Below are 27,763 nucleotides of genomic sequence, written 5' to 3'. Positions count from 1 at the left end.
TGATATTCACATATCAAAGGCACAATCGTTGTTATTGCAAACCATACATGTACTATATTGGAAACCTGTAAATCAACTAGGTGAGGCTAAAGTGGAGCTAAGGGTAATATGCATCTAAAAAGGTTTTCTTTCCTCATTATCTTTTTTTTTGTTTCTCATTTTAAATCTTTAAATCAGGAAAGGAAAATCCAGTTGCGGTATGTGGGGGAAAAGGTTTTCTACTCTGTGTACAACCATATCCTTCAGAAAGAAGAAAGGTATATTGAAACATGACATAAATCTGTACACAGAAATAAAATTCCTCTCCCTCTCATCACTGCCCCACACTTGCAACATAAACTTCTCTAATAATAATTGAAAAATAATGTGTAGTAAAAAATTTGGAAAACAAATGTTAATGGTAATAGCCAACCATCATTGTATAGTCAAGTGTATAATCAATGCATCAAGTCCTTCTCTTATAGTGTAAGAGTAACACAGGACATACATTCGGAAATGACACTGTAGATCTACTGATAATATTATATTAATATTTTGTTACTGTCTCTGTATCTAAAGTCCCATCACTGAGGCATTTAATAAGTATGAACAAATAGTTGCTATTGGATAGCTCTTCTAATCACATACACCAGTACCATCTTAAACAGAAATCAGCACTCAAAAAATAAATAACAATGACACTCAGTAACAGATGAATATTCACACAAACTATTTCACCAAACAAATGGTAACCCAAAGGTCAGGAATAAACAAATGTTACACCTGTATACACTTGGTGGAGAGTACTTGAATACCTGAGTACAGGCATACAGGGCAGAGCACGTGGGGAGTGAGAGGGCCAAGGGCTTTGGACCTTGCGCTGGGGGGCCCATAGAAAGACGGACCTGCTTTATCTAGCCAGAACCAGTGTCCCCCTGTTGAGCTCATGCCCATACCCAGAACTTTTGCTGCCGTACTTCCCCACAGAAACCTTCTCGTCGCCATCCCGCCACTGCCTCCCAACTACTACAGCTTGCAGGGGTTTGGCCCTGGGAAGTGCTCTCTCCCCAACCGGGGCACAGGGAACTCAAGCAAACATCACAACCTCCCTTAGCTATGGTGGTGGCTAAGAATAAATGAGACAAATCAGTGTGGGACATGCTCACCCGCTCCAGCTCAGTGCCTGATATAGACTCAGGGCTTGATTTATGAAAAGTTAGCACCACGTTTGCGTAATTTTTTTGGCACAAGCAGCTTAAACTTACAAAATATAATTATATTTTGTAAAGTTTGCATCGCTTTTGCGTCAAAAAATGACGCAGAGGCAGCACAAACTTTTCATAAATCAGACACTCAGGCGGTCATTCTGACTGCGGCGGTCGGCGGTCGCCGCCCGCCAAGCGGTTCCCGCCGAAAGACCGCACTGCGGTCAAAAGACCGCGGCTGTCATTCCGGCTTTCCCGCTGGGCCGGCGGGCGACCGCCAGAAGACCGCCGGCCGGCCCAGCGGGACAGCCCCTTCAGCAATGACGCCGGCTCGAAATGGAGCCGGCGGAGTTGAAGGGGTGCGATGGGTGCAGTGGCACCCGTCGCGATTTTCACTGTCTGCTAAGCAGACAGTGAAAATCTCTGTGGGGCCCTGTTAGGGGGCCCCTGCACTGCCCATGTATGGGCAGTGCAGGGGCCCCCAGGGGCCCCACGGCACCCGTTCCCGCCATCCTGGGTCTGGCGGTGGACACCGCCAGAAACAGGCTGGCGGGAAGGGGGTCGGAATCCCCATGGTGGTGCTGCAAGCAGCGCCGCCATGGCGGGTTCCCTGGGCCAGCGGGAAACCGCCGGCTCCCCTTTTCCGACCGCGGCTTTACCGCCGCGGTCAGAATGGCCCAGGAAGCACCGCCAGCCTGTTGGCGGTGCTTCCGCCGCACTCCGCCATGGCGGTCATGGACCGCCAAGGTCAGAATGACCCCCTCAGTCTCCACCTCACAGGCCCTTATACAGCCTGAATTAGAGGGGGGCTCCAATTCCAACCAGGCCATGATGACCCAGGCTTTATTAGCCTCCCTCATGGAATCGCTAAAGATTGACATCCACAACCTTAAAAAAGATCTCTCCCAGGATATGCATGATCCGCTACAAAGACCTGTCCTCTGTGGGAGAACGGGTCTCCATCCTTGAGGATAATTAGACCACAAGAGGCGAAGAAGTGGAAATGCTTCGCCAAGAGATCATCCACTTTCAGAAACAACATGATGACCTCAGAGTCCAAGTAGAAGACCTCAAAACTAGATCACACAGCCACAACATTGGCCTCAGAGGTGTCCCCATGGGCACAGATGGAATGGAAATTCACAGAGACACCCTTGCCCTATTCCCCTCTATCCTGGAACGGGAGGAGAACGCTGACTTATGACTGGATAGAGTACACCAAGTTGGCCGACCCATGGGCCCAACGCCAAACCACCAGATATTCTAGATTGTGTGCATGACTTTCAACTCAAAGAGGACATCCTATGGAAAGCCAGAGCCAAACAACCTATCCACTTACCCGGCCATCTGATTCTTTCAGGATGCCTCACTCCTCACCCTTCAAGGCTGCAGGGAATTTAAAACTATCACTGACTTACTGTGCTCCAGGGAGGTATCCTATGGTTGGGGGCACCTCTTCAGGCTGGTCTTCCGCTGGGAGGGTCATCTCCACCAACTCAAAACACTCACAGACTCCTGCGACTTCTTGGCCTGTTGGACAAATCATCTCTCCAAATCATGCCTGGATTTCCTCGCTGGACCGCACCCCAAATGCAAAAAGCACCCCCTGCTATGGGCTGGAGGAGCATACTCAGGAGCATCAGGCGGTGCTGGACAGTCTGGCTTCAGGAACTAGAAGGGTCACCTCATAATTCTCGTCCTACTTGCTGCTTGCCCACGGACAGACTTTGCCAGGCCGGTCGACCTTCCCTCTTATATGGCCTGTGGTGACGGAGAGCCGAGTGACAATCCATGTTATCGGAATTACGTATTAAACCTGTCGGCCTATGTCCCAACTGCAAATTTCCATCAACAAAGGACTTCTTAAAATTATTGTTCCGTTCATGTTGTGTTCAGGGATTGTTTTTGTAGGTTTTTACTCCTTCACTCCACATAGCCTACTCTTAATATCAAGCGGCATGCTGAGATGGTAAGCATATAACCAGGCCTCCCCATGTTATACGTCTCTCCACCTTACCTTTAACCAATCCACCAAGCACCACTCCCTTGACCAACCTTCCTTGAACTTAAAGTAACAAGCCTCAATGTACAAGGCCTCAACAACCCTATCAAATGTGCAGCTATTTTGTCACTTTTAGAATGCTCAGTCAGCAACATATGCCTTCTACAAGAGACCGATTTGTTATCCAAAAACATTCCTAGGATACAATCACATTGGTTCTCCCACTAGCTTTGGTCCTCCAACCCACAAAGTGGGGGTGGGAGCAATTCTTTTCTCAAGAGGTTTTCAAGACAGGATCCTGTCTAAAATAGCTGAAATCAAGGGGCAACTCATAGTATACAAGCTTCAGTTGGTCTTTTTTCATTTCACTCTTGGTAGCATTTACGCACCCAACATGCACCAAGAGGCATTTATCACAAGTACTGTTGCATGTGTGCTGTTCTCACCTGTCGCTGCTGTATTGGTTGCGGTGGCATAAATTTGGTGATAGACAATGACCAAGACTGGTCTGGCCAAGGCTTTGACCAAACCAGGGCCTTTTCGGCAAAGGGGCTTTGTGGCTTTGTTGGCTAGCTGACTGGGGGCTAAGAGATGTCTGGCAGATGTCTCATTCCAGGGAGTGAGACTACGCCTTCTACTCTGCAGCCCACAAAACATATGTCCGTATCGACCACTTCCTTGCAACACCAGCCCTACAGGCCCTTGTCTGCGACTCTTTTATCGCTTCCAGATCTCTTTCAGAACACACCTCCCTGACCCTAGTGGCATAAATCGACTCTATTCAGAATAGGACATTGCGCTGGTGTCTCAGGGAGAGCCTATTCCAATCACAATCTACAATTGCATACCTCTGCAGGGTGATCACTGACTTTGTCCACAATAATGATAATGGGAAGACATCCCTAGCCTCTCTTTGGTAGACATTGAAATTAGTGGTATGTGGGGAACTCATAGCTATATCAGCGGCTGATAATCGCCAGCAGGAGGAGAAGTGGCAGAGTTTGTAACAGAAAGTCTTAGAACTTGAGGCCATACATAAACGCATTGGACCCCAAGGGTGTGGAAGGAACTGAAAAAAAACACAACTACTCCTCAAGCGCCTAGATCTAGATAGGGCAGAGTATAAACTTGCACGCCTGAAACACAAATTGTACCTAGGTAGCAACCGCTGCAGCCTTATGCTCGCACGTCACTTCTGGGCCAAAATCCATACAGGTTTGGTCCGAGTGATATGCTCCGGCCCGCCCACGAGGTGCGCTCAGATGCACAAATTGCATTAGCATTTCAAAACCTTTGTAGCACAATAAACAAAGTGTCCAAAAGCACTGATGATGATTTATCGGGCTATCTCGAGGTCAGCTTGCTTACTCCCCTTACGGCCCATGATTCCGAGGTGCTGAATCGAGGAGGTAATATCAGCCATTGCCCAGCTGAAACCGATTGATTTTACAAGGTCTTCTGCCATGACCTGGCCTTTATAACTCCTTTGCCAATACCCGCTCCCTTACTGACTCTATGCTAGAAGCGTCAATCTCTGTCATTCTGAAGCCTGGCAAGGACCCAGCGATTTGCAGGTTGTTCACACCCATTTCTCTCTTAAACATTGATGCCAAACTCTTTACTAGCATTCCTGCCCACCGCCTCAACCCATTAATGTCTGGCTTGATTTATTTTTCGGTTTTATTCCCACTCGCCAATATGGAGATAACACCAAACGCATTTTACATTTAATGGCTCTCCTCTTCTCTATCAATGCTGAAAAAGCATTTGATAGAATCCATTGGCCCTACCTATTCAAGACTCTGGGGCATTTCAGTTGCAGCAATAGATTCTGTTGATGGGTCCGGTATGTCTACAGTGCTCCTAGGGCATCGATGAGCGTTAACAGGGTGATGCCCCAGCCCTTCTCTATCCAACATGGAACACAGCATGGGAGCCCCCTCCCCACATCTTTTTGCCTTATATATGAAGCCCCTGGCCTTAAAGATACAGTCCATCCGGCTATCTTAGGGGTACAGTTCAGCTGAAACCACCATCTTATTAGCCTAAATGCCGACAATGTGATTCTAGCCATCACTGATCCAATGTCATCTCTCCTCACCCTCATGGCAGAACTCCAAACCTTTGGGAAATTATCAGATTTTAAACTAAAAGAAAAAGTCCCAGAGCTTAAGCCCTTCAGTAACCCCACTTCATGAAGCTCATCTATGCTCAGTGTTTCCTTTTGAATGGGCAAAATAATCTATACCCCACCTTGGGATCAATTGAGTGTGTCATGTGCCTAAAACCATCACACTCAACTATGCGGCCCTTACTTCGCAAATAAAAAAAATATTAACCGACTTAAACACATGGGGCCACCTTCACCTTTCATGGCTTGGCAGAATAGCAGCCATTAAAATGGCAATCCCTCCTTCATTGTTCACCTCTTTCAAGCCCTGCCATTGACCCCTTTCCATCTTTTACGACCCCAATCTTGTCTAACCAGGACTTCACCCCTGGGATGCAACAGGACAGGTTTAGACGCTGGCAGGAGGATGGGTGTAAATGCATAGGGTGCCTGTTGGATCTCCAAGTGACTATGGACTGGAAGAAGTGGACCCTATTCAGTACCTCCAGGTACAACACTGGGCAGCCCTCTATTAAGCCTCATGCAGGGAGGCCCCTTAAAGAAACGGGTACTCCTTAAAAAAGATGACAAATGTCTCATCACTTAGCTTTACACAATGCTAGGTAAGGGGATATTACTGACCAGAACTGAGGGACAAACTAGATGGGAAGCTGAACTTGGTGAGGCTCTCTCTCTCTGACAGAGAGTGGGAGGACATCTATTACAGAGCCTGACACATGTTACACAACATGGCAAGCACCAAAACAGCATACAAAATAGTGTCCTACTGGTACTTGACCCCAGCAGGGCTCCAGGGCTGTGGTGGTACGGGCACCTTGCTCCATCTTTTATGGCACTGTCCGAACCTAGGGAACTGGGAACGTATATTAAATGACATAGACTAAGCCTTTAATACCATAGTCCTGAGGAGCCCAACATACACTATTCTGGGACTTCCTAATCCTCTGACATACACGCTTCACTCTGAGAGGGAAACAAAAAGTTATTACTACTGGGGGCAGCCCACATGGTGATTTTTTCCCTATGGGGCACTGATAGGATCCCTGACTACACAAGTTAGATCCGCAGATTATGGTTCGTATTGGGAATAGAAAAATTGTCCCTAGCTGTTGACCAACAAGGTGATGCTTACCCTATGGCACCATTCACCCCTTATACTCTCATCCAGATTCAACAAATTAACCTGCCCAAATTACCTTAAACTGCTTAATTTGCTCCCAGTGACCAAGCCCACTGATAGTTCGATCTCTTTCTCTGATTGATTTCAGGTACCGTAGTATTGGCATGGTACTTCTCGATCAAAACAGAACGCTAAGAATTCTTGTTGCCATTCAGATGTCGTTGCATATGCCCATTCAGGACCTGGGTACCTTCTATTTGCGGTTCTTTTTCTTTTCAACCTGCGTTCACTTTGCAATTCTCCTTCACTTAGATCCTCTACTCGGGTTGTATTGATTTCTTCCGCTATTGTTTCACCTGGTTCGACCTTTTCTTTCATAGCCTGCATCTCTGGCCAGTTATCACCTTTATGCGTCTTCTTCCTTCTTGTCCTTTCAGGACGCTGAACAGCACCCTCCTCTTGTGCTATGGTGTTTTCTCTTGATGGACCTGCAACTGGCTCAGGGGATGCCGGTGTGCTTTGACCCCTCTCTATTATTTCCCCTTCTTCTTCTTCTGGGTCTGTAACAGGTTCAAGCTCTAACCCGTACCCGTCTATTTCTGGGAGAACCTCTCCTTGATTTAGTTCTCCTGCTGGCTCTACTGAGATAGGCTCACTGTCACCTCTCTCGAACTCGTTTACTGTTTGAGGGGCTAGGCCGTTCTCATTGGGCGCTCCTGTAGTCTCAGTTCCCCCTTGGCTATTTTCTGGCCCTAAGACTTTCTTCTCTGGAATTACTGTGTCGGAAACTTCAAGTTCCTCATCAGTTGGACATGTTACCTTCTTTGTGTGACTGGCATGTATCCAGTTTGGAACACCTGCACATTTCACAGCAATGGTTGTTGTCAGTATTACTTGAAATGGCCCCTTCCAGCGCGACTCCAAACACGACTTTCTCACGTGCTTCTTGACAACCACCCAGTCACCTGTTTGCAGGGTATGACCTGGATCACTGATCGGTGGCAATGTGTTGGCTTCCACCTGGTGGGAAAAAGAGCGAACCACATCAGCCAAACCCTTGCCGTAGTCCAACACCATATCATCCGTGATATTCACAAGAGCATTTGCGGGTACTGCGGGTAGCCTCATAGCTCTGCCCATGAGGATTTCATGGGGTGATAGTCCTGTCTTCTTATCAGGGGTGTTTCTCATTGACATCAGCACTAAGGGCAATGCATCTGGCCATTTCATATTGGTAGCTGCGCACATTTTTGCTATTCTCGACTTCAAGGTACCATTCATTTGTTCTACTAGTCCTGATGCTTCAGGGCGGTAGCTACAATGCAGCTTCTGTTCAATGTCTAATGCAGCACACAAGAGCTTAATCACCTCATTATTGAAGTGTCTGCCCCTATCTGATTCTAAAGAGACCGGAAAACCGAGCCTGGGTATTAGTTCTTTAAGCAACAGCTTTGCAACTGTGAGATTGTCATTTGTACGTGTGGGGTAAAGCTTCAATCCAGTGGCTGAACACACACACAATCACCAACACGTACCTCAATCCTCCACAAACAGGCATCTCAATTAAATCCATTTGCATCTTGCTAAATGGACCGCCAGCTCTCCCTATGTGGCTCAAAGTTACCACAGTCCCTTTTCCTGCATTTATCTGTTGACAGATGATGCACCTGTGACAAGTAACCTCTGCGGCTTGTCTGAATTTCGGGTTAAACCAGTCAATTTTGAATAACCTGATCATTGCATCTCTCCCAAGATGTGCCTGTCCATGATAAAGCCTTGCAAATTGTGACAGAAGACTGCTTGGCAAAACCAGCTTCCCCTCCTCTGAGACCCACAAGTCGTCAGCCCTCTGTACACATTGCATTCTCTGCCTGGAGCGTTTTTCCTCTCTGCTAGCACGACCCTGTAGTGATTTTAACTCATCTAGTGTATCAACCACCCTTAATGCAAAGTTCAAGCATGTTTCATTTTCAGTTTGCGGTAACAATTCCCACTGATCTTTGAACGATATACAGTTCAGTGCGCAAAACCTTGCGACTTGATCTGCATAGCCGTTTCCCATTGACACAAAGGGGGTGATTCTGACGGGGCCAGGGTCGGCGGGAGCACCGCCAACAGGCTGGCGGTGCTCTGCAGGACATTCTGACAGCGGCGGTATGGCCGCGGTCAGAACAGGAAAACTGGCGGTCTCCCGCCGGTTTTCCGCTGTCCTGCAGAATCCTCCATGGCGGCGCAGCTTACTGCGCCGCCATGGGGATTCTGACACCCCATACCGCCATCCTGTTCCTGGCGGTTCGCCCGCCAGGAACAGGATGGCGGTATGGGGTGTCGTGGGGCCCCTGGGGGCCCCTGCAGTGCCCATGCCAGTGCATGCCAACTGCAGGGGCCCCTGTAAGAGGGCCCCACAAAGAATTTCAGTGTCTGCTGAGCAGACACTGAAATTCGCGACGGGTGCAACTGCACCCGTCGCACATCCTCCACTCCGCCGGCTCCATTCGGAGCCGGCATCCTCATGGAGGGGTGTTTCCCACTGGGCTGGGGGGCGGCCTTTTGGCGGTCGCCCGCCAGCCCAGTGGGAGACCCAGAATCACCGCGGCAGTCTTCTGACCGCGGAGCGGTGTTCTGGAGGGGGGAACTCTGGGGGGCGGCCTCCGCCGCCCGTCAGAGTTAGAATGACCCCCAAAGTCTTGTGATTTAACATGAGCATTGCATTTCACCACGGCAATTTCAAGAGGTAACTGAATTGCATGTAACAAATCTTTAATCTGTTCGCCATTTTTAACTGGAGAACCAGAAGAAGTCATGAAACCCCTCTGTGACCACAATTGGCCAAAATCATGTACAGTTCCAAATCCGTATCTGCTGTCAGTATAGATAGTGACTTTCAGGTTTTCAGCTGCGTGGCATGCTTTAGTAAGGGCAATTAATTCTGCCACTTGTGCGGAATGCACTCTCTCGAGCCAGGAAGCTTCAATAATACCAGCGATTGTACACACAGCATAACCGGCTCTCAGTATTCCGAATGAGTCTCTCAAACAGGATCCATCAACAAACATAATGCAGTCATTTTCTTTTAACTGCGTATCTTGAATGTCAGGTCGGGGTTTGGTACATAGTTCTGTTACCTCAAGGCAATCATGCTCCACTTCCTCTTCATTATTTATCTCAGTACTTTCAACAGGAAGTAGAGTTGCCAGGTTCAATACAGTACATCTCTTTAAGGAGACATTTGGTGACCCCAAAATAATTGTCTCATATCGGGTAAGTCGACATTTGTCATGTGCTGGGTTTTAGTTCGATTCAACAGAATTTCAACTAAACGTGGAACCATTACTGTTAAGGGATGTCCCATCACTATGCCTTCACACTGCATGAGGCTTTGACCAACTGCTGCAACTGCGCGCAAACAACCCGGTAAGGCTGCTGTGACTGGGTCCAAGGTAGCTTAAAAAATACGCTACAGGACGGTTTGCACCTCCATGGACCTGTGTCAAGACAGACAAAGAACAAGCATCACATTCATGACAAAACAGTAGAAAAGGCTTTGTGTAATCAGGCATACCTAAAGCTGGTGCCCTGCACATGTACTCCCTCAATTCCATGAATGACTCAAGCTCTTCCTTGGACAGAGTTATGGTATACGGGTCATCCTTAGTTTCCTTGCCTGTCAGTTTTATCAATGGTTTAGAGATAATTAAAAAGTTGGGTATCCACTGGCGACAGTAGCCCACCATTCCCAAAAACATCCTGACATCTCTCTTTGTTGTCGGGGGTTCATCTGCAGAATAGCTGTCACCCTTTCCTTTGATATTCTCCTGGACCCTCTCTTAATTAAGTGTCCTAAGTTATTCACCTCTTTTTGACAATACTGCAACTTCTTTGGAGACACTTTGGGGGTCATTCCGACCCTGGCGGTCATAGACCGCCAGGGCCGGGGACCGCGGATGCACTGCCAACAGGCTGGCGGTGCATCCAGGCCAATTCTGACCGCGGCGGTAAAGCCACGGTCAGAAAAGGGAAACCGGCGGTTTCCCGCCGGTTTTCCCCTGGCCTGAAGAATCCTCCATGGCGGCGCTGCAAGCAGCGCCGCCATGGGGATTCCGACCCCCTTCCCGCCAGCCTGGTTCGGGCGGTTTTGACCACCAGAACCTGGCTGGCGGGAACGGGTTTCGTGGGGCCCCTGGGGGCCCCTGCAGTTCCCATGCCAATGGCATGGGCACTGCAGGGGCCCCCTAACAGGGCCCCACAAAGATTTTCACTGAAAATCGCGACGGGTGCAACTGCACCCGTCGCACCCTTTCCACTCCGCCGGCTCCATTCGGAGCCGGCACCCTCGTGGAAGGGGGTTTCCCGCTGGGCGGGCGGGCGGCCTTCTGGCGGTCGCCTGCCCGGCGGGAAACTCAGAATTACCGCGGCGGTCTTTTGACCGCGCAGCGGTATTCTGGCGGGGGGACTTTGGTGGGCGGCCTCCGCCGCCCGCCAAAGTCAAAATCACCCCCTTTATGTCCGTTATTTCCCAAATGGTTCAGTAAGGCAATGGTGTCATGCCTGCAGTCATCTTTTGTTCTAGATGCAATCAGTAAGTGATCAATGTATTGCACCAGAGTCAAACTGAAAGGCAGTTATAATGACTCCAAATCCTTCTTCAATATCTGATTGAAGATCGACGGTGACTCAGGAATCCCTTGAGGAATTCTGCACCAACTGTACACCTTGTCCAGGAATTTGAAACTGAAGAGAAATTGGCTGTCCTCATGAAGAGGCACCAAAAAGAAAGCTTGGGACAAGTCTACAACAGTGAACCATTCTGCATCACACGGAACCTGAAACATAATCACTGCTGGGTTCGGCACTATGAGGCAACACCTTACCACAATCTCGTTTATTTTCCTTAAGTCCTGCACAATTCGAACCTTCTCACAAGGCTTTTTCAGACCCATTATCAGTGAAATACATGGGCTGCTCAATACCTCTTTCAGGACTCCTTGCTTTACAAAATCCACAATTATTTGCAACACCTGGATAAGGACATCTTGTGCCATGTGGTACTGTGGCACCTGGGGAAACACTGCATTTGGCTTCACTTGCACTTTAACCGGTTCTACTCCTTTTATCAGTCCCACTTCCTTTCCTGTTAGATCCCACACTTTCTATGTCACTGTCCCTTGTAACTCAGGTGGCAAGTCAGTCACTGTAAGCATTGGGAATAAGGTTATCAAAGGGTAATCTCCATTTCCGGTCTCCGTCTCTAACTCTGAGAACTGACCATCATCCCCTTCATCATCACTTTTTTTCTGCACCTCAATTCCATCATTGGAAAAGGTAATCAAACATTTCGTTTTGCACAGTAAGTCTCTTCCCAGTAGGGAAACAGGACTTGAATCGCAGACTACAAACTTATGCAGTCCCTGAAAGTTGCCAATCTCAACTTGCACCGGATCTGTGATTGGATTTGTCAAGTACTGGTTTGCTACTCCTACCACTCTTATGGTACGCACTGAAAGTGGCAGTTTCAGGACCTCTGCACTTCTGACTGTAGAGCGTGTAGCTCCTGTGTCAACCAAGAATGAAACCTTGTGACCCATCACCTTTCCCTCTACATAGGGTCCCCTCTGGTCTACTTCTAGGGACGCTGCAAGCCTGCACTCCTCACTGTCTGAACTGTCATCCGACCATTCATCATTCGTTCCATCTTCACCACGCAATGGGAATTGCTGTACTGTATTATTTTGGCTCACTACTTGACCTGTGACCTGCTGAGGAAGCATCACCTGTTGCTGTCCCATTGGAGCTAAGGGTAATTGCATTTGCTGTCTAGGTACCATGGGAACCTGCTGTTGTACTTGCTGCATTTGGGCTGGTTGAACACGCGGCATTTGCATTTGCTGCATGGGCTGTAACCCCTGCATCTGGACCATGTTATTTTGGAAGTTCTGATTTTGGCCTCTTAATTTTGGACCTCTCACATTTTGAAATGTACCGACATCAGTGCTTTGTTGAACGACACCATTATGCACTGCATTCGGGCATTCCCGCTTCCAATGCCCCACGCCCCCAGACGCGTGACATGGTGACATCTTTTTCATCCCTTGTACATCATTTTGAACCACAACAGTATTCAAGTCTGGACCGCGATTCACAAAACCTCGACCTCGGCCTCTCGGTTGCGCCTGAAACACGCCATTCCCTTGCGGTTGTTGCTCTACCATCTGCTGGATTCCATTCCCTTGCATACCAGCCTGCGCTGCCCTTATCTGCATCACCATCACTTTCTCCTTCAGTTTTCTCTGCTTCAGCTCAATCTCGTCACTGCAGTATTTTGCATATTGTAATACCTCATCAATCAGTTTAGCTTGCCAACAGATCAAATGACTCTTAATCATCTGGCTAACCTCTGGTCTCAGCCCTTCAACAAATCTAAACACAAGATGGTTCATGTCTTTCGGCTCAATAGTCTCAGTGCCACTGTAATGTTTGAACGCTTTCAATAACCTCTCATATTAAGCATGGATTGATTCTTTAACCTCCTGTGAGGTTCTGTCGATTTTCTGCCAATCTCTCACCTTCGGCGACACCTTTTGCTTCAAAAACTCAATCACTTTATGATAGTACTTCATCACCTCCTCAGATGGTGCTCCAGTTACCTTATCCCTTGCCGGCTCCTGTGTCGGCCAGTCCACACCCCTCCTGCACTCAAGCCATAAGTCAGGTGGGACAATGATCTCAAACAAGGTATTCAAGTCTTCCCAGAGACACTTCGTAAGCTTTACAAACCTATCTGTTTGTTGATACCAATTATCGGTTTCTCCCGCAACCTGGGATAATCGTTTGTAAATGACAAAGGGGGTCATTACAACATTGGCGGGAAAAGGCGCTTACCGCCGTGCAGAAGACCGCCAACACACCGCCGTGGCCGCGGAATTCCGCCACAGCTATTATGACCCACATCTCGAAATCTGACAAAATTCAGACACCCACACAAGTCTGCCACACCAAAGGTCAGTGATAAACTGGAGAAAAAAAAACCTCCACCGTCACGCCAACAGAAATACGCCCACACTATCACAACACATGAATCCACGCGGCGGTCTTTCAACCGCGTGTTCCATTGGCAGTACACACCGAGGCGCTCAAAATACACACACGTCTACAAAACACCACCATATTGGACAATTCGAAATACACACACCTGATACACATACACAAACCACTCCCACACACCCATTGCAATATAAAACACACAACCACATCACCCACAAACCCCTACGACCACTATTACAGAGAGAAGGCCAGAGAGACACCACCATCCATAAACTAGCAGCCACAGGCACACAACACCATCACCCATACAACTTCCACGCACAAAACACCACACACCACTACATATCACCACACTTATCACCACACACACCACCTCACACATCACCTACACCACCCCATGGCACGGCAAAGACACCCCAGGTTTTCAGGGGAGGAGCTCAGGGTCATGGTGGAGGAAATCGTCCGGGTAGAGCCACAGCTATTTGGAGCACAGGTGCAGCACACCTCAATTGCAAGAAAGATGGAGCTATGGCGAAGAATAGTCGACAGGGTCAACGCAATGGGACAACACCCAAGAAATCGGGAGGACATCAGGAAAAGGTGGAACGACCTAAGGGGGAAGATGCGTTCCGTGATCTCAAGACACCACCAGGCGGTTCAGCGGACTGGCGGCGGACCCCCACCTCCTCACCCACAACTAACAACATGGGAGGAGCAGGTCTTGGCGATTCTGCATCCTGAGGGCCTCGCAGGAGTCGGTGGAGGAATGGACTCCGGTAAATCAAACCTTTAACTACCATATCCCCTACCCTACCTGCATGCTATCACATACCCTCACCCTCGCCCCCACCCCTATCACTCCAACTCCTCACAAATGTACCAATATCACAAACCACACATCCCAACACCAAGCCCTGCATGCAACAACAACGCATGGACACCCATCACTAAAGCGCCTGCGACAGGAAATGCCCCAAAACACAACATGGACACATCACATTTTCCCAAAGAAAACAGTGCTGTTTTTTTCAAAGTGCCTAGCTGTGGATTTTGGCCTCTAGCTCAGCCGGCACAGAGGGAAAACTACGAACCTGCACATTTTTTAAAACTAGACACCTAGGGGAATCCAAGATGGGGTGACTTGTGGGGCTCTCACCAGGTTCTGTTACCCAGAATCCTTTGCAAACCTCAAAATTTGGCCCAAAAAAACACTTATTCCTCACATTTCGGTGACAGAAAGTTCTGGAATCTGAGAGGAGCCACATATTTCCTTCCACCCAGCGTTCCTCCAAGACTTCTGATAAAAAATAGTACCTCACTTGTGTGGGTAGGCCTAGCGCCTGCTACAGGAAATGCCCTAAAACACAACGTGGACACATCACATTTTCCCAAAGAAAACAGAGCTGTTTTTTACAGAGTGCCTAGCTGTGGATTTTGGCCTCTACCTCAGCCGGCACCTAGGGAAACCTACCAAACCTGCACATTTGTGAAAACTAGACACCTAGGGGAATCCAAGATGGGATGGCTTGTGGGGCTCTCACCAGGTTCTGTTACCCAGAAACCTTAGCAAACCTCAAAATTTGGCCAACAAAACACTTTTTCCTCACATTTCGGTGACAGAAAGTTCTGGAATCTGAGAGGCGCCACAAATTTCCTTCCAAACAGTGTTCCCCCAAGTCTCCCCAAAAAAATGGTACCTCACTTGTTTTGTTAGTCCTAGTGCCTGTGAAAGGAAATACCCCAAAACTCTATCTGGACATATCAAAACTTTCAAATACAAAACTACCTGTTTTTGCGGGGGCCTGCGTTTTTGGTCCTGGGCTCAGCAGCCATCTAGGGAAACCTACCAAACCCAGACATTTCTGAAAACTAGACAACCGAGGGAGTCCAGGGAGGTTTAACTTGCGTGGATCCCCCAGGGTTTTCATTCCCAGGATCCTCAGCAACCCTCAAATTTAGCTACAAAATCACATTTTTGCCAAATTTCTGTGAGGGATGACTGCACCGGGACAAATTTCCTACCACTCAACGTTCCCCTCAGTCTCCCGGTAAAAATTATACCCCACTTGTGTAGGTGGGCCAAATGCCTGTGATAGGGAAGAGCCAAAAATATGTTGAAATTGATGGGGAACCAAAGCGGGCCCAAAAGGGCAGTTTGAAAAAAAAACATTTTTAGTCTGACCACTGGGGCAGTATTTTTATGGGTATAGATGAGACAATGCTGGGTGGTAGGAATTTTGTGGATTCCTGCAGATTTCGGGAGGTTCCATCACAAAAATGTGGGAAAAATGTGTGATTTCCAGCAAAGTTGGAGGTTTGCAGGGCATTGTGGGTAAGAACATGTGATTTTTCTATATGGCAGCATCCCAAAGTCCAAAAGGTGCAGCCCTCACCATTTCAAGTGGGACGATTTTGAGAGTTAGCCAAGCTCTCATGTTCCAAATGTAAATCCAAAACCCAAAATAATCAAATGTCCTCTTGCTGGCCGTGGGATAAGATGTGTTAGTGTGCAGGGGGAGAGCTGAAAGACTGTTACCCCTTTCATTTGGGGTGCGGGCCTAACCAGGCCCATACTGGTTGGTAACCACCAACCCACAATTTTTTTTTATTTTATTCCCTGGCATCCAGTAGACTTTCTGCCCCCCACCCCGGGTGTGGATCGGGAGTAATTGCCTCATCTGCCCACTGGTGTGCATAACAACTTTGGCCCCATTTATTTGGGGTGTGGGTATGGCCATAACCCTATCCTCTCATTTTGAAAAAAAAATCTTCCCTGGTGGACTTCCTGCCCCCCCTTGGGGGCAGATGGGCCTTCCAAATTTAGGCTGATGTGCCCCCAAAGGGGCAGATATGGCCAACTGTATTGTGCCCCCGTGGGGAGCGACCGTTGCCCAAGGGGCTGCCCCCCAAACAAAACATACACACACAAAAATCCCTGGTGCCTAAGTGGTTTCTGCCCCCTGGGGCAGATTAGCCTAATTGAAATAGGCCGATCTGCCCCCAAGGGGAGCAGAAAAGGCCTAAAAGAAATTTGCCATCCCTGGGGAACAACCCTTGCCCAAGGGGTCACTCACCTTGCGTAAAATTGGTGCAAAAAAAAAAATCCCCACTCATTCATTCACACGTGTGTGCACGCACATCCATTCACAACACTCATCAAATATTCAAACATACACACATGCACCAAAAATTCATAAAAAACACACACACACACACTTACCTTCAGCTCTGCCTCGGAGGTCCCAGGAGGGTGGGGACTGCTGCCTTCCCTCACTGGCTGACCTTAGGTCAGCCAATGAGAGAAGGCAGCAGTCCCAGTCTCATCACAGAGTGGGATGGGGTCAGTGAGACTGCTGACCTTACTGATAGACTCTCGCCCTGGATGCTTTCAGGGCTTAAACCTGAAGCTCTCGGAGTCAATGGGTGACGCTTCCCCTCTTCACCTAGGGGAAGGGCCTCAAGGCACCTTTGCTGAGCTTAGGAGGTCACGCCCATAGGAGCAGCAAAGTTCAGCTCAGGCAACCAGAAGCCTGCGCAAATCGCGCATGTCTAGCTCCTGGCTGCCTGATCTGAAAAAGAAGAGTGTCTGTCAGGCTGACCTTTGCTCAGGGGCAAAGGGTGGGGGGGGTGGCCCCTCCGCCCTAAAGGACGGGCTGCGGATCTACAGTTGCTAGCTAACCAAAAGCTCTGGGAGAACATTGTTTCTGGAAATATGAGCTGACTAAGGTATAGAAAATTTGACATCTTTGTTCAAGAGTTGTAAAACCTGCAAGTTGTCGGAAGCTAAAAAGTAGCATGACCAAGAGATACAATCTGTTGAAAGAACGGTTAAGCAGCGTAATACGAGCGCTGGCCTATGCCCCAACTCATTGTAAGAGATACCTGTCAATCAGCTTGAAAATGTTAAAAGTACGGTCTAACAACTTAATCAGGCATAGAAAAAATATGAAAGGATATTCGGAAGAAACTTTGGAAAGCAGTGTAATCTAACGTTGATATGGCATTTTTGAAAATTGTAACCATGAGCTGTAGTGAAAGAACAGATTGGACTGTTTGCTGCAAAATACCCTTTAGTTACTAGCTTGCTTTTAATGGCTTTCCTTAAGGTGGCAGCTCTGTAGCCATTGCACCATTCAGATCTTCATAGGAGTTGATAAATTGCCGAAAATAATACAATCAAATTATAAATGCAACAGGCCAGACTACATCATTCACAGCTCTGTCGTGGTGGGCCTTCCTCTTTGCTCCTTGAAGCAGAATCATGATGGAGGCTTTTAAGCTGGATGCCCATTGTCAGATTTTGTAGTGGCATAGATTGAAAACATTTCTAGCTTTCGTAACGGAAAGTTTTAATTCTATTAAGGATTCGGAGGAGAGAATTATACTTTCTTCATTTGTTTTTTAGAGCAGCAGTGTTTTGTAATAACAAACTACTTTTCATATGAAACCCAGTGAAAGGGAAAAAGAAACACGTTATCAAATCAAAACACATTGAGTCCTACAATAGTCCTTCTGCTTAGCCAGTACGTTCCAGATCTCACTCCTGTTTGTTTCTCCCGTTTCCTAGAAGAGGGCAGATAGAATGAAACAATCATCCAGTTAATAAAAAAAGAGTGCCGTTCACAAAAAACACTCATAGGTGAAGAAATTTAAAGTTTCCAAACACATTCTGACATTATGCTTAGAATATACTATAACAACCCTTTAATTTGATCAGAAGATACCTTACTATTATTATTATTATTATTATTATTATTACTTATTGATATGCATGTACATTCCTGAAAACCTTGTGCTGTGGTTCTGGGTGTGCTTTGTGGTAGGATCAAGGGAGGAATTAATCTTCGCCTCCGAGTCCTTAAAAGAATCAAAGCTTTCCATTACGAAACCAAGGAAATTTGTCATTCTTTGTTAGGACCGGAGGAGAAGATTATGCTTGTGCAAAGGTTATTTACCACCAGCATTGCCATATCCACAACCAGTTTAAAACAGAAACATTTACACATTGAGTCTGAAGACCAATCTCCAGCACTTACAATGTCTTCCCTTTGAAAAGTCTTTAGATAGCATAGCACCCCTTGCGGAGTGCACTCAGAGTTTGGAAACATTGATGCCTGCCTCCTGCATTACCAATTTGATCCATCTCTCTGTAGTAGGAGATGAGACTGCATGAAAAGGCTTCCATATGAAAATTAGGAGTTGACATTTGCCCGCTGGGTGGAATTTTGCAGTCATCGCCTCATAGGCTTTAATGTAGCAGGCCACTCACAACTTGGGATGATCATCAAAAGCTGGGTACGAAGTCAAACATAAGTTACATTTTTTGCTTCAAGATACATGGAAAGTAACCCCCTCAAGGGTAAAAACTCTACCTGTAACATCAAGAGCCCTGAGGTCTGAGACCTGTTTACATGAGATCAGGGACAATAGCATGGCAAACTTGCCTGAAAGTTCTTTCCCAGACTGGTATGTATTGTTCTTTCAAGACAACAAGAGATTGAGCACTTTATTTACATCCCACAGGGTCAAGTACCTTGGCTCAGGAGGAAGGAATAGGCATATTGCCCTCATCAGTTTCCGAACTAAGGGATGTTGCACCACCAGATAACCGTCAACCGGGAGATGTCCCGCTGAAATAGCAGATCGAAAGGTATTATTCGACCTGTATCCTAAAACTGCAGATGCCAGAAAATATAAGAAATTCAGGATGTGCACAACTCCAGACCCCATGGGATCCAAGTCCCTCTGGACACACAAACCCAGCGACTGCGACAAGGTGGATCTATATCTTAGTTGTGCCTTTGGCCCAGGCTTTTGATAAGAACTGTTGAGCGTTGTTCGAAAGTTCAGAGACCTTCCATCTTTTCCTGTAATCTTCCACACCATAAGACAGAGCTGTCCGTTCATCACTAGGGGATGTGGATTTCCCTAGGGTGCAAGGAAAAGATCCGGAAGTAGTGGGAGAAGGACTGGAGAATCCCAAGAAAGTCCCACCAGAACTAGATACCAAACTTGTGACCTGCAGTTTCGTGTGTCTACCACCAGAATTGCCGTCTGTCTTCTCACTTGCGCCAACAATGTCATGATCATGGAGAAGAGGGGGAGGCAAACCCCCTTCTTCTGAATGCAGTCTTGGAGAAAGACATCCGTTGCTGCTGCTTGGAGATCAGGCCTTCAGCTGAATACTATGTCTAGTTGATGGTTAAACCTTGATGCAAACAGGTCAGCTGTGAATGGGCCCCATCTTGCTTCTATCGCTTTGAATATTGCTGGATGAAGCTTCCAGAACCTCCTGTCTTTCAGGTATCTGGAGTTCCAATCCACAATTTTGTTGTTGTTGCCCAGAATATATTCTGCTATCACTGAAATGTTGTTCTCGTGGCAACAGTGGCAGAAACTTATGGCCAGGTCGGCGAGGGTATTTAACCTAGTGCTGCTTAAGTGGTTGATGTAGCTCACAGCTGAGATGTTGCAGCACTGTGCCGAACTCTGATCCAGCATCACACCACAAACGAGCCCCCTAGAAGCTCCACACAGTTGATATGTAACCGTTGATCTTGTGTAGACCATTGTCATACTGAGTAACCCAACCACTTCTTCTGGCATCCAACTTTAACTATCTCTGGACTGGAACCGAAGATTGCTCTCCCATTGCACTCTTCCATATGGGGCAGCCACCATCTTATATAATCTCTAGCCTTCTACAACAGAGGAACTCTCTCTGAATAGGTCAAACCCTTGCATAGATGGTGTGCTTTGAGATGCTGAAGGGCCCTGTAATGAAGCGGTCCCAGAAATATTGCCTGGATAGAAGAGGACAGCAGAACAACCACCCCAGCAATTTGCCTAATAGAGGTCTGTTCAATGGATAGAGTTTTCTGGGGTTCTTGTCTGATCTTTGCTACCTTCTTGGATGGTAGGCTCAATGTGGACTCTCTGGAGACTGTTATGAAATTCAGAAAGTTTGTGCGCTGCGCTGTGCAGAACAGTGATTTGTTTGCATTTATGATGAAGCCCAGGCACCCCAGAAGGTGAACAGATGTTTGTTGGAGGTGTTCACAAAGTCTTTTTTGGCAGTGGTCTAAGAGGAGGATATCGTCTAAGGACACTGTGAGCCAAATTCCTTGGGAACGAAGTGTTTCCATGTCCGGACGCAGTACTTGGTGAAGCACCAACAGGCTCTCAACAGGCTGAATGGAAGAGGAGAAAATTTGTATGGTTGTTTTTACCAAAATAATTGAAGGAACCTGTGTAAGAAAATATGGGAGCCGTGAGATAAGCACCTTTTAGGTTCAGTCTCCCCATCCAATCAAAAGGCCTCAGGATATCCCACAGAAATTAATCCCTTCTATTTTGAAGTGACGATACACAATCCACTCGTTGAACTCCTGGAGATTGATGTCGGGTCTTTGACCCCCATACCAAGAACAAATTACTGACAAAACCTTTTGGGTGATGCACTACCTGGCAAATAGCTCTTTTTTTTAGAAGATCTTCCCCCTCTTGCATTATCAAGAAAGTATTGCTATAGTAAAAGGTAAGAGACGTGGGAGGGTGTCTTTGGAGGGGAGTTCCGTAGAACTCAATGTGAAGACCTCAAACTGTCTGGAGGACCCAATCATCCAATGCAATATTTTTCCCCTTCTGAGCTAAAAGAGCTAGCCCTCCCCATCCTTAGTCGGGGAGAAGGGGGAACAGTTACCAGAGGAAGAGCTGTGGGAATTTCCGTGGAATCTTTCCCTGGTGCCACAATCTTGTTGTGAGCCTCTGGAGAGCAAAAAGCCTCAGATTCTTGCTGGATTCTACTATGTTCTATGACCAGAACCTTGGCCTCTTGCTGGGGCTGAGGAGGGATTTCCGCCAGTCGAGCGCCCTTTACCATGACCCACCCCAGCAAAAATTTAGGATGTGAAAATGCGCTTCAATTAAGTCTGGGCTTTTTCTAAGGAGTTTACGTAGCCACTAACTTCCCTAATTCTTTAATTTAAGGGTCCCCAAACAACCTCCCCTTGAGCAATGGGACCTACTTCTAAGGGTGCCAAGTCATCCAGCTTTGGATCCACTTTGATGAGCAAGGACCTTCTGCTTTCAGTGGATAAAGCTCAATTAGCGTTTCCTAGAAAAATAATGGTGTGCTAGGCTCATCTTGACAGCACTTCAGGGGGTGTAAGAGATCTAGATTGCTTAGCCTCTTTGGCCATGTCCAAGATCTTAGTGAATGGACCTGTAACTTCCAACAACTTATCTTGGCAGAAATGCCAAGAGCGGTCGATACCCTTATTTGGATCTTTGGCCAATTTACTCACGATGGTGGCCATCTTGTTGTCAATTTCTGGAGTCATGGCCACTTTACCCTCTAAGAAGGGGTGGGGACTGCTCGAAGATGGCCATGGGATTCCTTAGTCAAAGTTTCCTTTAACCTACCCGCAATTTAAGCTGCTACTTTTGCAGCAGGAGACCATTCCACAGAACGGGGTGCAGTAAGTTGTCTGGAACATATTGGACTCTTTGGCTACAGCGGAAGAAGCCATCCCCCTATATGGCAATAGATGGCAAGACCTGAATGAGCAGAGGGCAATATCTGAATCCCCATGAGAGTCGCTGGCCTCTAATGGGGCAAGGTGATCTGGGGACTGGGGGGGTCTGCCCACCAGGATCAGTGCCCTCTGCCAAGGATCCCGGGTGTCCAAGAAGGAGAGGGACTGTGACAAGAACGCCTGCTTTAAGCAGTCAAACGCATCCGTATCCACATCCTGACTGTGCCTGTGTTTTTTTCCTCACATTGGAAGGAGGGGCTCCATGATGTCCCGCCTGATTGGAGGGAAACAGGGGTGGGGCCGAAAGCTCCACCAAGAAAAGGGGCTCTGGGTAGACATGAGCCAGTTGTAACAGTTTGAGCTCCAGAGGTTGGATACTTGATGCAACTGCCTGATTGATAGAAACATCCTCTGCGTCACAAAAGTCATCAGCAAATGAAAAGTATGGAGGTGCTGTGTCATCCTCCATGCTTTCTGCCTCAGAGTAGTGCACAATGAGCCCTGAGGGTATAGACTCCTAGTAGGGGCAGTTGAGAGCTGTAATATGACGCTGTGGTGCAGCTAATAAGTGAGCCAGATGCCCTATTAGGTGATTCGCCCTGGGACCCAAACACCCTTTATAATTCTCCAGGGCAAACACATTGGCAGGTGCCTGCGGTAGCGAAAACACAGTACACATGCCTAACAGAGGATGTAGACCTCGTGGGTCGTAATATAATAGGTGCCAGAGCACAAATACACCAATACAACATACAGACCTGTTCAGTGCATAACTACGGCCAAACTAGCACTTTCCACAGCATAAAGACCCTTAAGGAGGGCGTCACACTCCAGGTGTCATGGGATCTCAGGCTCCGTAAGCAGTTGCGGCTCTAAGCAGCTTTTTTACAGTACGCGTCCTCTAGTGGGCGCACTTTTGCAGCTCGCTAAGGAGGTACTTATCGGCGTTGTGAAAGGAGGGCGTAGATGCACTCCTGTGGCTCCTCTGTTAGGAGGAGAAAGAATAGCACAATTAGAGCAATGTTAGAAAGGTCAACAATACAGCCATAAATGCCCCACAGAGAAAAGCCACTCAACTGATGCCTGCGGAGTGGCATTGAAAAAGGGATCCTGATAATAGAGGAAGGACTGTTGTTGGACTATTTGTGTTCTGATTGGATAACATGTTTCTTTTTGCCTTTCCCTAGGTTTCATGGGAAAGGTAGTTTATTGTTATTACAAAACATGGCTGCTGTCACAAAATAAAGCAAATGAAGAAAGCATAATCCTCACCTCTGCAGTGTCTCACTCCTGACATAACGAGGCTGCAGGCACTACCGTGTTTAATGATGTGCGCGGGGGTTTCCATGGTCACCCCTACATGTATAATTTTGTGTGCAATCCCTTTGAATCACGTGATGGTTATAGAATAAAAGTGAGGGGGGCCGGCGAGCGTGGAGAAGTAAGCAGAGATGTGCCTTGCCGGCTGACCTAGCCCTAATATACCTTTCCTGTGTACTGTCCTTATTTATCATAAATATCGTGCATGAAGTACTGCCTGTCACCTACACAACACTGGCAATGAGGGCGTCCTACCTGCATTGCTGGGGACATGTTGTGCGCCCGCCTGGTTCTGAAGCATGCGGTTCTTGTGCCGCATGCACGTTCGCAGTCACCTCGGACTGAGATTTCCGTTTGGAGATGTGATCGGAGTCCCTTTGATCGCTGCAGCCTCTGATCCCATTGTGGCAGGGCGGGCGTGCAAGACCCTTGAAACAACCCCAGAGAGAGGACCGCCATGAAAAGGCTGCGGGCTACCCTGGACGTGCACGCACCTCCAGAACGGGAGCCCTGGGAGTAGGGTGGCCCCTCACTCAATCAGTGCGAGGAGCCGAGTGCTGAGACTGTGGCTCGAGAGGACCACAGTTGCTGTATATGGCTGTGTTCCTGCAGCACTCCATGGACTGACAACGTGCAGGGCACTCAAATAAAATAAAAAAAACAACAACAATAAGGCCATGGGAGAGAATGCAAACATAACTACAGAAAAAGGAAACAGGACAGGACACTATATCAACAAGCCCAACAGTGATAGAGGGTGCCCTATGAGCCCAAGCTTTTAGGTGGAAAGAGTGCTGCTGTTTTTTGAAGTTACCAAAGTAAAAAATGCTTAAAGGTAAACCACGATTTTTTAGGGGACTTCAACATACACCGGATATCTAAAACGATTGTGAAAGCTGCGTCCAAAACACACCTCACTATGATTACGGCCCTCAATAACCATTTCAAATCCAGAGCTAACATCGATTGTGAGAGGTTTGTGTTCAGACAAGCACAGCAACAAATGAATGAGTCCATTGACGTATTTTACATATGGCGTAAGGAACTCACCAGCACGTGTGCATTCACAAATGAGAATGACTAAATCAGAGGACAAATCATTCAGGGATGCGCATCCACAAAATTACGCAAACGCATCTCAGAAGACTCTGGGAGACCCCTAGCTGACAGGAAGGACAGAGGAGCTATCGAAAGTGCAAGCCTCCATATGGAAGCAGTGCTCCAAAATCTGATCAAAGCAGAGCCGGTCAATGCAGTTATGCCAGTGCCTGCCAGACCGAAACCCAGGAAGGTGACAACAACATTGAGAACATGCGTGCTCTGTGGAGGACCACTCCACCGATTCACAGAATGTCCAGCGAGAAGAAAGAAGTGTGCGGGCTGCGGCAAAGCAAATCACTTTGTTAAAGGATGCCGCTCCAACCGAGGGAGACCCTCACAAACCACAGTCAATGCGGCTCTTGAGGTTCTGGAAAGGGGTAGTGACATGGATGATGATTCAATTCAATTCAATCAGTAATTTGTTAAGCGTAAGGGTCTCAAGGCACTTTTGGCGGGGGTGCTACTGCTCGAAGAGCCAGGTCTTGAGGCGCTTGAATCATGAGGATGAGATGGCGTTGACTTGCTGGGTCATAGTGAGCGAAGAGTCCAGTATGAAGCCGAGTTTGAATGCGTGAGTGGTAGGGAGTTGGGGCAGACCCCAGAGTGGCAGGCCACCACGAATCGTCCCATGCTTATCTGTTGGGGCCGAAGATGATGATGTCGGTCTTCTCCGAGTTCAGCTTGAGGCGGCTTGCTTCCATCCAGTTGGCGATGGCGTGAAGTCCAGTGTGGCACGTTGGTCTTAGCGGTTGCGGAGTCCTTCGTGAGAGAGAGGATGAGCTGACTGTCGTCTGCGTAGGAGACGATGTTGAGGCCGTGGGATCAGACGATGTTGGCGAGTGGTGCCATGTAGACATTGAAGAGGGTGGGGCAGAGTGAGGATCCCTGGGGGACACCGCAGATGGTCTTGGTGGCTTTAGACAGGAATGGGGGAGGCGGGCTCTTTGGGTTCTTCCAGAGAGGAAGGATGTGAGCCAATCCAGGGATCTGTGGCTGATTCCGGCATCGTAGAGGCGTTTGCAAAGGGTGTGGTGACAGACTGTGTTGAAGGCTGCGGAAAGGTCAAAGAGGATGAGGGCAACGGTTTCACCTTTGTTGAGCCTGCTCCTGATGTCGTCGGTGCAAGCGATAAGGGCAGTCTAGGTGAGGTGCTGTGGTTCTAGCGGAAGCCAGACTGGGAGATGTCAAGTAGGCTGTTGTCCTCCAAGAAGCGGGATAGTTGGCTGTTGACTATCTTCTCGATGACCTTCACAGGTAAGGGGAGTAGAAAGATTGGCTGGTAGTTTTTGAGGTCTTCGTGGTCGGCTTGGAGCTTTTTGGGCAGGGCGTTGACTTCAGCGTGTTTCCAGCTTTCTGGGAAGATGGTGGTCTCGAAGGAGCTGTTGATGATGGTCCAGAGCTGGGGAGCGATGGTTTGGCAGGCTTTATTGAAGACGTGGTGAGGGCAGGGGTCGGCAGAGGAGCCGGTGTGGATGGTGCTCATGGTCTTGGTGGTTTCCTCGTCGTTGGTGGGGGTCCAGGCACTCAGGATGTTGGTGTGGATGGGTGAGTTGGAGTCGACCTTGGCAGTGGTGGTGGGGGACGGTGGTACGAAGCTTCCATGGATGTCTGTGATTTTGCGGTGAAAAAGGTGGCGAGGGAGTCGCAGAGGACTTGCGAGTGGGGAGGGGTCGGCAGAGCAGCACTTGAGGTTGGTGAGTTCCTTGATGATGCTGAAGAGCTCCTTGCTCTTGTGTGCGTTGTTGTCAATTTGTTCTTTGTAAGAAGATCTTTTGGTGGTCTGGATGAGCTGGTGATGTTTGCGGACGGCGGATTTGAAGGTGGCGTGGTTGCTTTCTGTTTGTTTTAGGCGCCAGATCTTCTCGGCTTTCCGTCATTCTCGTTTGGAGGCCTGAAGGTCTGTGGTGAACCAGGGAGCTTTTTTGTTGGCACAGGTGTTGGTGGTTTTCCTGAGTGGAACGAGGGTGTTGGCGCAGTCGTTGAGCCATTGCTTGAGGACGGGGGCGGCGGTGTTGGGGTCGTTGGTTTTGGGTGGTAGGGCGTGGGCGAGGTTGGAGATCAATTGGCCCTTGAAGATCTTGTTCCACTTGCGGTGAGGGATCCGATGCTGTTGGTGGCGGGTGGTGGGTTTGTGGAAGGAAAAATGCACACAACGGTGGTCGGTCCAGTGGAGTTCAGTGGTGTGAGTGAAGGTGATGTGGCTGCTGGAGGAGATGGCGTCAGTTGTGTTAGGAAGAAGAAGAACAGACCGTTCACTCCATTTTCACTGTTAGCAATGCTGTACAAACTGACAGAAAAGTACCCAAATTTCAGATACAAATGGTAGAACACTCAGACCAAGCAATAGTGGACACAGGAGTTTCAATCATTATAATGTCAGCAGCCAACTACCAGGAACTAACACTACCCTCCTGCCTGGAGCCAGCAGACAAGATCGATCACTCACGATGAAGAGACGATTCAAGACAATCATATGTCATGGGTCCCAAGCCGACAAGGCTCAAGTATATATTGCAGAGTAGGGTCAAGGCACCCTTCTCAGATGCCGCACAGCGAAAGCTCTGGGACCCTCGAATTTTGCTTTTGGCATTTACATAGAATCAATAAGTGACATCCTAGATCATTCCCACAAGAATTCAAAGGCATTGGTTGTTAAATAATAAAGAGGTCAAGCCACGTATAGACCAGTCAGTGCAACCCTTTGCCCTCAGACATAGGTGCATTGCTTTCCACCTGAGATCCCCTGTAGAGCATGAACTGGAAAAACTTGAAAAGGTGAACGGGCTCACACCATGGGTGTGCCCTATTGTTGTGACCAGGAAGCCAAAACAACCTGGAGAGGGGAGAATGTGTGTGGACATGCATCTGAGAAATGCCGCTATCAAGAGGGAGTAGCAACTCACTCCCACCATTGACAATCTGACTGGCGAGTTGAGTGGAGCCATTTGTTTTTCAAAATTAGATTTGCAGTCTGGATGCCACCTGCTCGTCCTGGCTGAGGAATCCCGATATATCACAACTTCCTCTACTCACACGGGCCTCTGGCTCTACAAAAGGCTGAGTTTTGGCATTTTCAGCACTGAGGAGGTATCCAAAAATACTATCCAGGAACTGTTATCTGACCTCCCAGGTGTTGTCAACGTCAGCGACAACATTCTGATACATGCACAGAATGTCCCGGAACACAACAGACAATTGCAGAAAGTTCTCCAGAGGATCCGGCCTCACACTCCACAAGAACACATGTCAGTTTCTCAAGCAGAGACTACATTTGTTTGGGCATGTATTCTCCTCTGAAGAGGATGCTTCTGATCCCACAAAAGTCCC

The 27,763-nt window shown here is 48.0% G+C and overlaps 1 protein-coding gene and 1 long non-coding RNA gene across 2 annotated transcripts in view; one reads left to right on the top strand and one right to left on the bottom strand.

The window, feature by feature from the left end:
- LOC138265710 (uncharacterized) overlaps positions 1 to 23,800 on the bottom strand; it is a 185,218-nt gene extending 161,418 nt beyond the window's left edge. Inside the window, exon 1 of the long non-coding RNA XR_011199408.1 lies at positions 23,591 to 23,800. This is a non-coding gene — a long non-coding RNA (uncharacterized lncRNA). The remainder of the gene's footprint in view (positions 1 to 23,590) is intronic.
- SNED1 (sushi, nidogen and EGF like domains 1) overlaps positions 1 to 27,763 on the top strand; it is a 2,603,997-nt gene that overhangs the window by 1,677,711 nt on the left and 898,523 nt on the right. The window lies entirely within an intron of this gene.

The sequence above is a fragment of the Pleurodeles waltl genome, chromosome 11 (genome assembly GCF_031143425.1).
Source record: "Pleurodeles waltl isolate 20211129_DDA chromosome 11, aPleWal1.hap1.20221129, whole genome shotgun sequence".
Taxonomy (NCBI): domain Eukaryota; kingdom Metazoa; phylum Chordata; class Amphibia; order Caudata; family Salamandridae; genus Pleurodeles; species Pleurodeles waltl.
This window is presented reverse-complemented; position numbering and strand designations above follow the sequence as displayed.